This window comes from Podarcis gaigeae, assembly GCF_964106915.1.
Source record: "Podarcis gaigeae genome assembly, chromosome: 11".
Taxonomy (NCBI): Eukaryota; Metazoa; Chordata; class Lepidosauria; order Squamata; family Lacertidae; genus Podarcis; species Podarcis gaigeae.
In genome coordinates this window covers 32549331-32563634 of record NC_139687.1, presented here as the reverse complement: position 1 = coordinate 32563634, position 14304 = coordinate 32549331, and the positions used below count along the sequence as shown (strand labels likewise).

The window sequence follows — 14304 nt, the reverse complement described above, 5'->3', positions numbered from 1 at the left end:
TTTTCATGGCTGTCCTACTACTGTTTGAATTCTTACCTGGAGGTATACCTCATTGAACACACTGGGGATTTTCTCTGAATAGGCATGGTTAGGATTGCACTGTTTTCAAAAAAATACCATGTGAACTTCCCATTGAGTTTAATGGGACATGGCCCCAGGTAAGTGCATATAGAATTTCAGCCTTCCAGTGCAATCCTAAGATGGAACTCCATACTTAGGATGGAGTTCAATGTAACTTACTCTCAGGTAGGTGGGTATAAGTGTGGGTGGCACTGTGATCTAAACCACTGAGCCTCTTGGGCTTGCTGATCAGAAGGTTGGCAGTTCAAATCCGTCCAAGAAGGTGAGCTCCCGTTGCTCTGTCCAAGCTTCTGCCAACCTAGCAGTTCGAAAGCACACCAGTGCAAGTAGATAAATAGGTACTGCTGTGACAGGAAGGTAAACGGCATTTCTGTGCGCTCTGGTTTCCTTCATAGTGTTCTGTTGTTCCAGAAGGCGGTTTAGGCATGCTGGCCACATGACCTGGAAAGCTGTCTGTGGACAAACACCAGTTCCCCCGACCTGAAAAGTGAGATGAGCGCTGCACCCCATAGTCGCCTTTGACTGGACTTAACCGTCCCGGGGTCATTTACATTTACCTTTATAAGGTTGCAGCTGTTTTGTACCTTGAGCTGTGGGAACAAGAGGATAGAAACTGAAATTAATAAGCAATGGTGTTTGTGGTGTCAGGGCAGTTTTTGTGCTAAGTGGATTAACAAGAAGTTGAATACTCCATTACTTTATGGATTTTATATTTATAAGTCATTTCCCTTGCTGCATGCCAATTTAAATTCCCCATGCCACTGGAATGTATTATTTAACATGTAATTCTAGAGGTGTCTATCTCATACTCAGTTTTACTCAGGACAGGAACAGGGCATGTAAAATTCAGCCATGAAGTATGATTTTACCATTTTAACAGAGATTCGAATTTAGAATGATTTAGGAGCCACCAGGAAAGAAACTAATTTCTATTATTTAAGCAGCTTCTAGATAGCGTCCCTACATATCTACATAATGGTTATAAAGAAGCAAGGGCAATTATATCTGTTGAAGCCCTTGAAGAGTCTTGGGTCACCCCCTCACCTTGCCATGTAGATCATACTCTGTACAACAAAAGGCAGTTCACCAACATTGCAAAGTGGAGACTTTGTTCCCTAGTTCTTGGGAAGTCTTATAAATGAGTTGGAATGTCAATATCTCATGAGACATCATGAGAAGCAGAGAGGAAAATAAATGGGCTATATCTCAGTCTGGAATAAAGTGCAGAGGAAGTAAATAAAGCAGAGTGACCTTCCTACCTCTTCTCAACTTGGAACGCCATTGGCACAGTGCTGTCTTCTTCATGTGAAGAAAAAACATATTTTTTCATGCCAAACTTGCATTGCCTGGAAGCTTGGCGTTCTTCCCTCTATCATTTCATGATGACCTCTTCCCAGTGTCATATTTTTGCTTTAATAAGGCTTTTCATTTAACTTTAGTGGACTGGCTTCTTCTCAAGACAAAGTTTTAGATTATATTTATCCTTGATATACAATTGACTGTAAGCAAATTTTGGGGAGGCTGATTGACAGCATTTTCGAGCAATATGTGATATTTCAGCCCAATGTAATCCAATTAAATAACTATAGAAGCATATATTCCAAATAACTCAGATTTGTTTTACCAGAGGTGTAGATCTGCTGTATATTTAAAGAATGTTCTAGTGTTCTAGACTCTTCTTGATCAGAATCTATTGCAGAAAGCCTGTGAATAAATATGAAATAGGACCTAACAGGCATTACTGAAACCTATTGGGATGAGACATATGACAGGGATGTAGAAATTGGAATAGAGCAAACAGGAAGGGAGGAGTAGCAGCATTATATCTACAGAATGTGTATACTTGTGAAGAGATCCATGACCTGGAACATGGAAGGCAGATTTAGAGATTCCGATTAAACATCAGGAAGAACTTTCTGACAGTAAGAGTTGTTTGACAGTGCAACGGACTCCTTCGGAAGGTGGGGGACTCTCCTTCAAGGGAGGTTTTTAAGCAGAGGTTGGATGGCAATTATTTATTTATTTATTTATACATACATACATACCCCACCCATCTGGCTGGGTTTCCCCAGGCACTCTGGGCGGCTTCCAACAAAATACTAAAATACAATAGTCTATTAAACATTAAAAGCTTCCTTAAGAGGGCTGCCTTCAGATGTCTTCTAAAAGTCTGGTAGTTGTTTTTCTTTTTGACATCTGGTGGGAGGGCGTTCCACAGGGCAGGTGCCACAACCAAGAAGGCCCTCTGCCTGGTTCCCTGTAACTTGGCTTCTTGCAGCAATGGAACCGCCAGAAGGCCCTGGGCACTGGACCTCAGTGTCCGGACAGAATGATGGGGGTGGAGATGCTCCTTCAGGTATACTAGACTGAGGCAGTTTAGGGCTTTAAAGGTCAGCACCAACACTTTGAATTGTGCTCAGAAACGTACTGGGAGCAATTGTAGGTCTTTCAAGCATCTGTCGTGGATGCTTTAGTTGAGATTCCTGCATTGCAGGGGGTTGCATTAGATGGCCCTTGGGGTCATATCAGTTCTACAATTTTATGGTTCTTGTCCACCAAACACCAATATAGCTTTGGCTACACATTAGCCACAAAAATTAAATTCTGAAGCAAAAACCCTGAATTTAGACATCAGAACATGCATTCCTTTTTTTCCTGTTGTTTAGTCACTCCAGTTGCCTGGACTTTCTCTCCCCCAAACACATCTCAGCTGTCAGACGGTTTGAGCCACTATGCTGTAGCCTTCCTTAGTGAAGATTAAATTGTCTGGTACAATATGCTGACATTCAAAATTTAAGGCAGCTATTTGTCTATGACTCTTTTTGGCCCTGGCACATTACTCTCTAGCTGGCAGCACTAAAATTCATAGATTATGAGCTCGCACTGGATTTCATAAATGTTCTACAGTCATAAGCAGAAGTGCAACCACTCCTGCCTTTCATATCTTCATTGCCAGACGACAAGCTGCTTCAGATTCATTTCGGCCCTCGCCCAATTCCTTCAGTCCACTTCAGCTTGGTTATGAGGCTCCCATGCAAAGCCGTGGATAATTTCCCTCAAACTAGTTTTGCAAGGAATTAGGTGTTGCTATTGGGGATGAGTTTATTTAAATCAATATGCATTAAGAAAGCTGACTGGCCATACAGAAGAACGAGACTGAGAAGTGATCTTTGGTGCAACCTTTGATCTTTGCATCAGTGTCAAATTAGTGACTAATGAAGCTATTAGTACCAAGTAATCCTTGCAAACAGTATTCATTTGAAAGTCAGCTGACACTACGGAGGAATAAGAAACACGGTTAAATGAGACACAGCATAAAATGTGAAAGCAAGTATAGATTCAGACTCTTCATAAAGTAAAGGTGTTATCTTAAACATAATTGTGATAATCACTCTAGTCCTTTTGCGCTGTTTTAATGGTCTTTTGCCATTTCTTATCTTGCAGCAGCAGCAGCAGTGACAAACTAGGGATTGGCAGATCAAACACCTGAAAAGCTGTTACCTTCATATTTTGTTGATGTTTTCTGTAGAACAGAACAGGCTAAAATACAGATGTTGACTAATTTAGTCATCATGCATTTGATCTGCTATTTGTGATATAATTAGTAGATCAATAAGTGGTGTGTCATTGTCTTACCACCTAGAGGAAACGTGGGATTATTTAAACTACCTGCAAGTAATTCAAATGGATCTGGGTCTGCTATTTATAACTTTATTGCTGTAACAACACAGCCCTTTGCACATTCACAAGGAAATTCCTACTCAGTTCAATGGGACTCATGCTAGATTAAGTAAATGAGCATATGATTGTAAGATTAAAGCATTTCCAGATGATGAATTTGGAGCATAAGAAATCTTAGAGCACAACAAAAGTGCAGTTAATCATTTGTTGCTTGAGATCTATCTGCTGTGGGGAAACAGAGTATTTTCAGAACACAATCTTACTGTATATTGACTTTTCTCCCGGGAGATATAGTTTTCTTTATGTTGCAGATCACTGCTGATTTATATATTCAGAGAATATTGACTTTATTCCACTTCAGACTGCACATGTGGAATGACATTTCAGATGCTTTTGTACATAAAAACCTTACTTGAAAAAATCTACATACCAAGAGATTTCGTTGAGTTGAAGGAGCATTTGGTCATGCTATCCTACACCTTGAGCCTAGGAATGATCCTGCTAAACTTGTAGCTTGGCTTTTTCTCACCTGAGACACAGTTTTAATGTTATGTATGCAATAAGATTTCTTTTGAAAGATGAAAAAAGTTCACAGAAATTCTTAAGATGGAATTCATAAGGTCAGCAGTGCATAACATTTAATCAGCTTGTACACTTGTTTTCAAAGGTCAGCAGCAGAATTCTGTGGACTTTCATTTATGTAGAAATTCTGGAGTCTATACTTAAAGAAGATGATAAATCTCCAAACATTACTAATGGGGGCTGTAAAATGTGCAAGGATGCAATACTGTAATATTGGGTTTGCTCTCCTAGCATCCAGACAATAGACTTGACATCAAAAAAAGATTTTGGAAAGTTTCAAAAGTCAAATACAAGAAAAAATAGACCTGAAGTCTTCAGTTGAATATACAGTGGTACCTCAGGTTAAGTACTTAATTTGTTCCGGAGGTCCGTACTTAACCTGAAACTGTTCTTAACCTGAAGCACCACTTTAGCTAATGGGGCCTCCCACTGCTGCTGTGCCGCCGAAGCCCGATTTCTGTTCTCATTCTGAAGCAAAGTTCTTAACCTGAAGCACTATTTCTGGGTTAGTGGAGTCTGTAACCTGAAGCGTATGTAACCTGAAGCGTATGTAACCCAAGGTACCACTGTACTCATGTGTGTATTGCTTATTGTACTCTATCTAGGGTACACACTATCCATTGTGGTATAGTAGTTAGAGTGTTATACTAGGGCCTGAAAAACCAGGATTCAAATCACTCTTAGCCTAATTTACTTCCCAGGGTTGTTGTAAGCATGAAATTCGGAGGAGCAGAACTATGAGGTCAATATAAACCACAACAACAACAACAACAACAACAACAACAACAAGAAGTGCTTTTGGGGGGAGGGGGGACTCAAGGGTACGCAGTACTGGCACCTCTTTTTGTTTGTTAAAAAGTGTTACACTTACTGTAACAACTTCATGGTGAGTACTGGCACCTATTTTTCTAGGGGGAAAACATTGATGATATTACTACTACTACTACTACTACTACTACTACTAATATAATTGTATTCTTAAAATTGTGCAATCTGAATCCTATAGAATATTCCGTGACAGAGCAAGAGATGGAATGTTATGGAATTAGTCCCAGCTGCAATTCCTTCATCTTTATCGTCCAGTGTTGGGCCCTATCTCCCTCAGAAGGTGCCCAACAGTCCTGGTCACAAATAGGAAAATATTGGAAGCCAATGAAACAGAGGAGCATCTGATCAAACCTCAGCTACATACTGATGTGGTTATGATACCCCAATGTTCTGCCTGAGAGAATTGCCCCTGACCTATACAGACGGATGCATAGGGTGCCTCTCTTCACTGCACTCCCTTTGTTGAAACCTCTAATAGAGAATGCACACTCCCTTCCCCCTTCTTCCTCTTGACATGATAATTACGGGGAGCTCCTTGGCATTTCCTGCCTATGTGATCAAAATTCTAAGTGCTTTTTTAAAATTGCGCACTCCAGACTATTTAACTCATTGCAATGGGTAAGACTGAAACTGATCTGCTAGAATATTAAATGGTGATGCTGTTTTCTTTTTGACATTTTAAGAGTGCGCCTTTGGCAGGTGCCTCGGGCCTGAACTAGAGCACATTTATAATTGGGTGGTTAAGGAAGTGGACCAGAAATCTGCTCTGTTAAGAATGTATTTGGCCTGATTAGGAGAAAATGCATATTGGTTTGAGTTTCTCTCTATGTGTGTGGACCACCTTCTTTTGGAAGGTGTCCTCTACATGAAAGTCTGGTTTAAAGATAAATAATGCCAAGCATCTGGACAGCATATTGAGGAGGCACAAAGGTCACAGTATCAGACTCCTCCACTACGGTGGGATGTGATCTTTCTAAATTTGCATATACACCAGAATGACTAACTTGTGGCTCTCCAGAAGTAGTTGGACTTCAGCTCCCATAAGACTCAGCATGAGCAATGTCAGGGTTGATGGGATTTGAGGTCCATCCATATCTGGAGAGCCACCGTTTGACTTCCTTCATCGAAACATATACATATGCATAAGCTTGAGACAATGTTATGCAAATGTTGTCTTTCTTTTTGGTGAAACATTTCCTCTGTTTCTGGCCACTGTAACCAGGTGCAACATCAGTTCATTTCAGTCCAGGTAATACAGATGTCACTACAGTGGTGAGGCAGCTGCTGAACCAGATCTGGATCCATAGGAGCCAACTCCTAGGGACTGAGGGGTCTTCACACACACACACACACACACACACACACACACACAAACACACACAAAATATTTGAGTGGCCGCCCTCCAATGTTGATGGGCATTGCCATTCAAATGGTGTCTATACAACGTGTCATGTGATTGATTATGCAGGGCAGGGCTTACTTACCCCTCCCCCCAATATTTTGTTCAAGTTGGCACCCCTGTCTGCACCCACTTTGTTTTGGTAGCATATGGAAAGATAGGCCAGGGCAAAGATGATGTATCTGAATCGCACCAGCACTTCCTGTGGCATCATCCGCCTCTCCCAATCAGACTCTTCATTTTCAAGGCAACATGAACACTGACTATGAGGGAGTGGGTTTTTCTTGGGCATCAAGCAATTGCCAGGGAATGTATTAACTGGGCCTTGTGTTCAGGTTAATGATAACTGAGGATTAGGATGCTAGCCATGCAAGTTTCTCTTCTGCAATGTCTATGAAACATAGCACATATATTTCCTCCCTCCCCCAAGGTATATTTCTTTTTTTTTAGATTACAGAACTGCATCATTCATGCACATCAGAGTAGTAAACATTCCCCTTGAAGGACATGAGTGTGAGAGGAATATAAAATAACAAGTTTAATATATTACATTTGGATAAATAGTAATTCTATTCAAAAATGGGGAGCACCTTGTGAATTCAAATAATGGGGGTTCTGGACAAAACCTAGCAGTTAGGTTTTTTTAAAAAAATTAAAAAATAAAAAACCTGAATTTTTTCAGCATATGGTGTGTCTCTGATAAATGACTATTTCTCCCTCAATATTTAATGATAAGGCTAGGGCAAAATGTAGAAAACTAGATGGAACACAAATGGAAGAAAAATCAGAACTGTAATCAAATGGGAATTTGTGTGCAAATACTTTAGTTTTTCATCATTAATCATTTATTATCTAAAGTGACTGGTGCATGTGTGCAAAAGCATCAGCTACAAAGTCTCCCAGAATATGTGTTCTGAAATACAATCCTCAGATGAGATCCATGATGGCAATCCAATCCACAATGAAATAAATGATATTTAAGCAAACCTTACACTGTTCAGGATTGCAATTTATAGATTTTGCACCCCCAAAATGGTTGGGGGCTTTATTATTATAGTTTTATACAGAGAAATGTGATTCTGTAAATCAATGCTACACAGGATTGAAGTTAATATTCAGTTAATATGAATTTTAGTAACTAGTGTAATATAGCAGAGTTGGAATTTAAAAATAATAATTCGTGTCTTTCAAGAGAACCCAGGAATATTGATAGGTATTAAAAATTCTTCTGATGAAGCTTAGCAATTCAAATTCAGTTCAGTCATGTTAATGCTGGGTTATTGACTTATTAAAGTGATTCTTTTTAAAATATATGGTTTGTTCTTTTTACCAGTTTGATCATCAGTAAACACCCCCTCAGGAAATTGTTTCTGAAAAATTGTATTTGTGGGATTTTCTCAGAAAAGTCAGCTCCATATATAAAAAAGACGAAGGAAGAAATTAGAAGAAATATTCAGACTGCTTAAAGCCACACTGAAAAATTCACCTAAAGATGAGGCAAACATATTGCCTTACGTTGATATCCATTGTTGTTACTCACCTGCTTGCTAAAGATGAGGAAGTCCATGTATTGTTCATTTAACACTGTAATGCACATCTTGTTCAGAGTGTGCGTGTTCTGCATTGGAGGGTCAACAAATAAAAGGGGGTGGACACCGCACTAGTAACAGGAGTGGAAGATGAAGCCAAGCCACTACCTTGCTTTCCATACTACCAGGTCTCTCAGTACTCTTTTACCTTGTACAGTGGTACCTCGGGTTACAGACACTTCAAGTTACAGACGCTTCAGGTTACAGACTCCGCAAACCCAGAAATAGTACCTTGGGATAAGAACTTTGCCTCAGGATGAGAACAGAAATTGTGTGGCGGCGGCGCTGTGGCAGTGGGAGGGCCCATTAGCTAAAGTGGTACCTCAGGTTAAGAACAGTTTCAGGTTAAGAACGGACCTCTAGAACAAATTAAGTTCTTAACCCGGGGTAGCACTGTAGTCAGAAAATGGAGACTGTAGAGTAGGATGGAGAAAGGGAAGCAAGGATTAGCGGGATGACATTTGGGCTTCAGTCCTGTCTGCACTCACCACCTAAGTTTACTAGTTGCAGAAGAGCTGTAGTAAGGACCAGAGAAAATAAGAGATGATGGAACATGTGGTATTCCCCACTCATTATGAGCTGTCATAAATGTAATTTGCAGTCATTACTGCCAAGTAGAAAAGATTCTCAATCAACAACCAAAGGAACTATTAAACCAATTTGTAATTTCTTTATAGATAGTAAATACGGTCACAACTAAGCTATATACAGTGAAAGTGGTGACTACATGGAGGGGAACCAGAGTGCCTTGATTTTGGTTGTTATTCTAGAGTAGTATCTGTCCTTGTGTCCTGCAGTGGCTGGTGGGTGATGGAAGAATTTATCACATATCCAACTGGAAACCCCTACCTTGGCTGCATTTTACTTTCCAACTGTTTGGCATAGGACTACCAAATTTGCTCATCAAAGGTATTGATGAATGAGATACTTACTTCCAAACATTTTCTTGTGCACTCCCTGCAGAATGCTTGACTGCCTAAGAGTTATAGTAGGCTAGCTGTTCATTTAACAGAAATCCCCAGTAACTATGGTGATGCACAGCAACCTTTAGCCTGTATCATATACAAAATAAATACTGAATAAAAAATAAATGCAAACAGAGCTATCAAAAACGAGGAACTGCAGACATTTTTATACAGGTTGCCATTTTTCATAGGCATGAAGTTAATACATCTTTGTCAATAGCAAATTACCGGGGAAGAGAAATTGTGGCAATTAAGCCATGCTAATCAAAATTTGTGATCTCCTTTAGTCAACAGACTGGTTCTAAAGCAAACAGCAATCAGATGTGAAAGAGCTTCTTTCATTTTTAGGTAAGCCCTCAAAGGAGGGGGGGAAAGTTAAGTTTTTGAGGCATTATAAAAATGAACCTTCAAATGATCTTGTTTACAATACTCAAAACTACAGGCTACAATCTGGAATAGGGAGGAGCGGCAGGGGTCACTAATGTGTGACAAGTCCTGATGGCAAATACTGAAGCCAAAGAGTCAGAGGAACAACTTGATATTTACCATATTTTTCGCTCCATAAGACGCACCAGACCATAAGGTGCACCTAGGTTTGGGAGGAGGAAAACAAGAAAAAATTATTCTGAATCCCAGGAGCCAGAACAGCAAGAGGGATCTGGCTTCTGGGATACCGTGTGGCTGTTCCACAGGGCAGCAGCATGAAGGCTCCCCCTGCCCGAAGAGGCTGCGCACGGCTAAGGCAGAAGCCAGGACAGGCGTGTCACTGAAGGTGTGCTGAAGGTGTGCTGCGCAGTTCTCCTTCTCTGCGCAGCACCTCTCCTTCGCAGGCGCTGTGCAGAGAGGGAGAACTGCGCAGCACCCCTTCAAGTGAAGCTGGAGAAGGAACAGAAGGAGACCCTTCTGTTTCTCCTCCAGCTTCGCAAGACAGGCATCGCTGAAGGGGCGCTGCGCAGTTCTCCCTTTCTGTGCAGCACCTCTTCTTCGCAGGAGAGGCGCTGCACAGAGAGGGAGAGCTGCACAGAGAGGGAGAGCTGCACAGCGCCTCTTCAGTGAAGCAGGGTCTCCTTCTGTTCCTCCTCCGGCTTCGCTGAACAGGTGTTGCGCAGCTCTCCCTCTCTGCACAGCGCCATCCGCTCCATAAGACGCACTCACATTTCCCCTTAACTTTTAGTAGGAAAAAAGTGTGTCTTATGGAGCGAAAAATACGGGACTTGTTTAGGTGCAAAAAGAATTTTTTATTATTATGGTAGATTCCTCACTGTCTTGCTATTCACATTATACCTCCTTGTCTTTCAGGCATTTTCTCTCAGACATATTCTTTCTTGCTGCATAGCCCATGTATCAGCATCATAATAAACTTCCTTATTGAAAGGTTGTTTGGCACTCATAACAACCAATTGACACCTCTTCTGACTTCTTAGTGAGGCAAGATATAATATCTTTTATTATCTCTAGTTATTTCGTTGTCTAAAATACATTTGCCATGACTGCTCTTCTTTCCATTTAAGATTATGCTAAAGTGGGGCTTAAATGGATATATCCTAAATGTTTCATGACCTGTCATTCCAGGTCTTGGGTACCTTAGGAAGCACATTCTCCTACATCCATCTCACCTACCGCATGAAATGGTATCCACAGGGACTATTTTGAAGAGGCTGAAACTTGGAGAAGTTCTTTTTCAGTTGCGGTTGTCATATTGTGAGATCTCTTGAGGATATCTGCTAAGTCAGGGGTCAGCAAAGTTTTTCAGCGGGGGGCTGGTCCACTGTCCCTCAGACCTTGTGGGGGGCCAGACTATATTTTGAAGGGAAAAATTCCTATGCACCACAAATAACCCAGAGATTCATTTTAAATAAAAGCACACATTCTGCTCATGTAAAAACACACTGATTCCTGGACCATCTGTGGGCCGGATTTAGAAGGTGGTTGGGCTGGATCCGGCCATCGGGCGTTAGTTTGCCTACCCATGTGCTAACTGTTTTGCCACTGGATTCTTGAGGCATTCATTAAAGACACACCCATTTCATTTTCAATAGGCTTTATGAGAGTGTGGACTATGCATCTTCACATCTTCGCTGAGGGTTCCCCCAATCATGCAGATTTGGGGGTGGTGTATGGAATCCATGAGGGAGGGGAGGGTAATTTCTGCTGCATGAACAGAAATCTTTCTGTTCATGCAATGACTCCCTATTGGATTCAACCTCAAGCCAATATTTCTCAAAAGACACACCAGAAAACGACCACACAAGATATCACAATAATTTTTAAAAAGTGCAATATGCATATACTGTATAACGTACATGTGCTAAAATACATTTCAAAAAAAGGAAAAACTTTCCTCAAACACTCAATATTTCATGGCGGAACAGGTTGGGCAGACACTGATGTTGCGTAATCAGGGACCCCCACAGACTCACACACTTTTTTACAGTTAAAAAAAATAATTAGAACAAGCTTCCGATAAATCATGACACAACAACCTAAACTGCAGTGATCCCCTGTAGGTACAACAGATGCAAAAACTGCAGGCACTGCTCAGTTAACAATATATACACCAGAGCGAACAAATCAAAAGGGACAAGGATCCATGTATGTGGTATGTACCTAAGTGCAGTGTATCTCATTTGTTGCAACCAAGTCCCCAACAGCTACTCTGCTGGGGATGCTAAACAGTTCTTCCTTCCCTCTGTGAAACTGTGCATCTGGAAAAAGCAGCACATGACTTTGAAAGAGAATGCTTTTCCTCTTCAGATGCTAACATTTATACTATTTTGACAGCAGATACAAAATTAACCATCTACACTGGCTCTCTGACACCACCTTTGCCATTTTTCGACCATTCCACTCGCTCCTATCATTTCAAGTAGCCCTCATATCTTCTGTTTTGTTAGCACCATGGGAATGAGCCTGGGTTTGCAAGCACCCCTTTCCTTCTCCCCTGCGATGGCTTTTGATGAGATCAGAACCATTAATTCCCATTTCCAATGAACCACACTTCGACATTTTGCACAGCGTGTGCTGGGTAGGGCCGGACCTATATATTTTGGCACCTGAAATAAACCACAGAATGGCATCCTCCCCACCAGGGAGGAAGGGGTGAGTGAAGATCTACATCAGGAATGGTGGTGGTGGTGGCAGGGGAGTAAAATCAACCTTACTCAGTGGTGGAAGTGGGAATCAAAGGCCATCATAGGGGGCAACACTCTCTGAATCATGTCAGGCAGGTGCAGAGCCTAGGAGACCACAGAGGGCAGTCCCTTCCATTTCCTGCCTAGGGATGGGAGGAGACAAGCAGTGTGTCCTATTCACCAAGAGGGTGCTATGGAGGCAGAATTGGGGGCTGCTGCTGAGGAGGCAGCTGGTCTGGCCTCCAAGGAGCATGTCTTAGATATCGCTTCCACTGCAGCAGCAGCTGGCAACACATGCCTCGGAGGCTGGATCTGTCACTCCTGTGGATCCTGCCACCTGAGGTGGTCACCCCAGCTTGTCTCATGGGTGGGCCAGCCCTGGTTTGGGGGGGGGGGAGTCCAACTTCAAACCTGGCTTAACTAAATTTGCTTTCTTCCCTGAACCACAGTGAATTCTATTCACAGTAGCTATGTGTGACGTTAACATAAGAGAGAGTGCTGGAGGTAAATAGTTAAACAGGTTGCCCAGTCAGGACACAGGGGGGTGGAGTCAGTGGGACTATAAAATCAGTTCTGGGAGGAGTTCATTGGGAGTTGTTGGTGGTAGTTGGTTGGTTTTAGTGGGCTGGCTGGTTGAGAAAGGCAGTTGGAGAAGCAGTTGGCAGGCAGTTGGTAATAGAGAGACAGTTAAGGCAGTGGATTCTTGAGTGTGGGGAGGTACAAGAGATAGAGAGAGGAAAATAAGACTAAGAAAGTAAAGAGCAACAACGTTTGGAATGCCGTAAAAGTTTGTTTGTATCTAAAATAAAATACACTCTTCTTTATTAATTGAAAACATGACTGAGACTGAAGTGATTTTACCAGGGAGGACATGGTTGGTGGCAGCAGATTAGTGGTGTACGAGTCAATAGTCTGTGAGACGACCTGGGGCTCCGTACAAATGCCACACTATGGACAATTGAATACGGAAGCGAAGGCTTTAGCAATTCTTACAGCAGCAACAACAGAGGAAGTGTTCAACACATGAATCTAAGTCTTATACATGACACATAATCTTTGAATCAGGCTAAGAGGGTGATTCAAAAGCGAAGGAGGAGTGTCTGTTGAGAAAATCCAGAGTGGATTGCTGCAAAAATGAGGTCTCTATCTTCCTCCATACTATGCAGAAGTATTGGCCATTAATATAGTCTGACTGGGCAGGGACCAGATAGCAGAGATGCCAAAGAATAGAATCTTAGAAATATGAAATAACTTCACCCATAGCTGAAATCAAAGCTCTGCTTCTCCAACCCAGCCTGAGAACTGGAGAATAATTTGCACATCCTTTCTTCTTCAGTGCGTCAGAATAAAGACCTAACTCACACACTCAAAATGGAGACTTGTAAATGAATACCTCATGTGATCTAAGTTAAACACCAAGTGTGAGTTGGCAGAGATACATTCTCACCCAAGCATTAACTTCTTAGACTCTCTGAGAGCTTCTTCTTCTTCTTTTTAGCTCAGTGGAGGTTTCCATACCATGCTATGCCTTTAGCAGTACAGATAGAGAGTTATTTTCCATTTTGATGTACAATTAAACAATTATGCATGGGAGAACAGAAGCACACATCTGAAGAAAGGGGGAGAAGTGAAGTTGTCCAATGGTGTCCATTGTTGTGTCACACCACGCCCACTGGTGTGAATGAAAATTGGCATGACATGCCAGTATATCGGTTGAAAAAACCACAGTCCAGGCCAGGAGGAACAGGAAGTTTCGACTGGCTGGACCAAACATTCCCTTGCATGTCCACTCTAGCAAAACAAGGAATGTTGTATTTGACTGCTCCCAGCGGATTAAATCCCACAGAAACTTCTCTGGTTCTAAGCCATGGAGAGTTTGTGTGTAGACAGTACTTCTGTGCTGCACCCAGTTTTTCTTTATTCTATGGTTTTTTTCCTTCTATCCAGACAAGGCATGCTAAACATATGAAGGGAATTCTTTTCAGAAACAATTATTTGAATAATCATGAAAAGCTGCTGTAACATTGCCTTTGACAACAAGCCCTCT

The 14304-nt window shown here is 41.6% G+C and overlaps 1 long non-coding RNA gene across 1 annotated transcript; it reads right to left on the bottom strand.

Annotated features, from left to right (window-relative positions):
• Nucleotides 1–7095: 7095 nt before the first annotated feature.
• On the bottom strand, nt 7096–13478 carry LOC310827389. The gene is made up of 3 exons (XR_014556330.1): nt 12288–13478; nt 10747–10923; nt 7096–9236 (listed from the first exon to the last, which is right to left on the bottom strand). It is a non-coding gene; the product is annotated as an uncharacterized lncRNA (long non-coding RNA).
• Nucleotides 13479–14304: the final 826 nt, after the last annotated feature.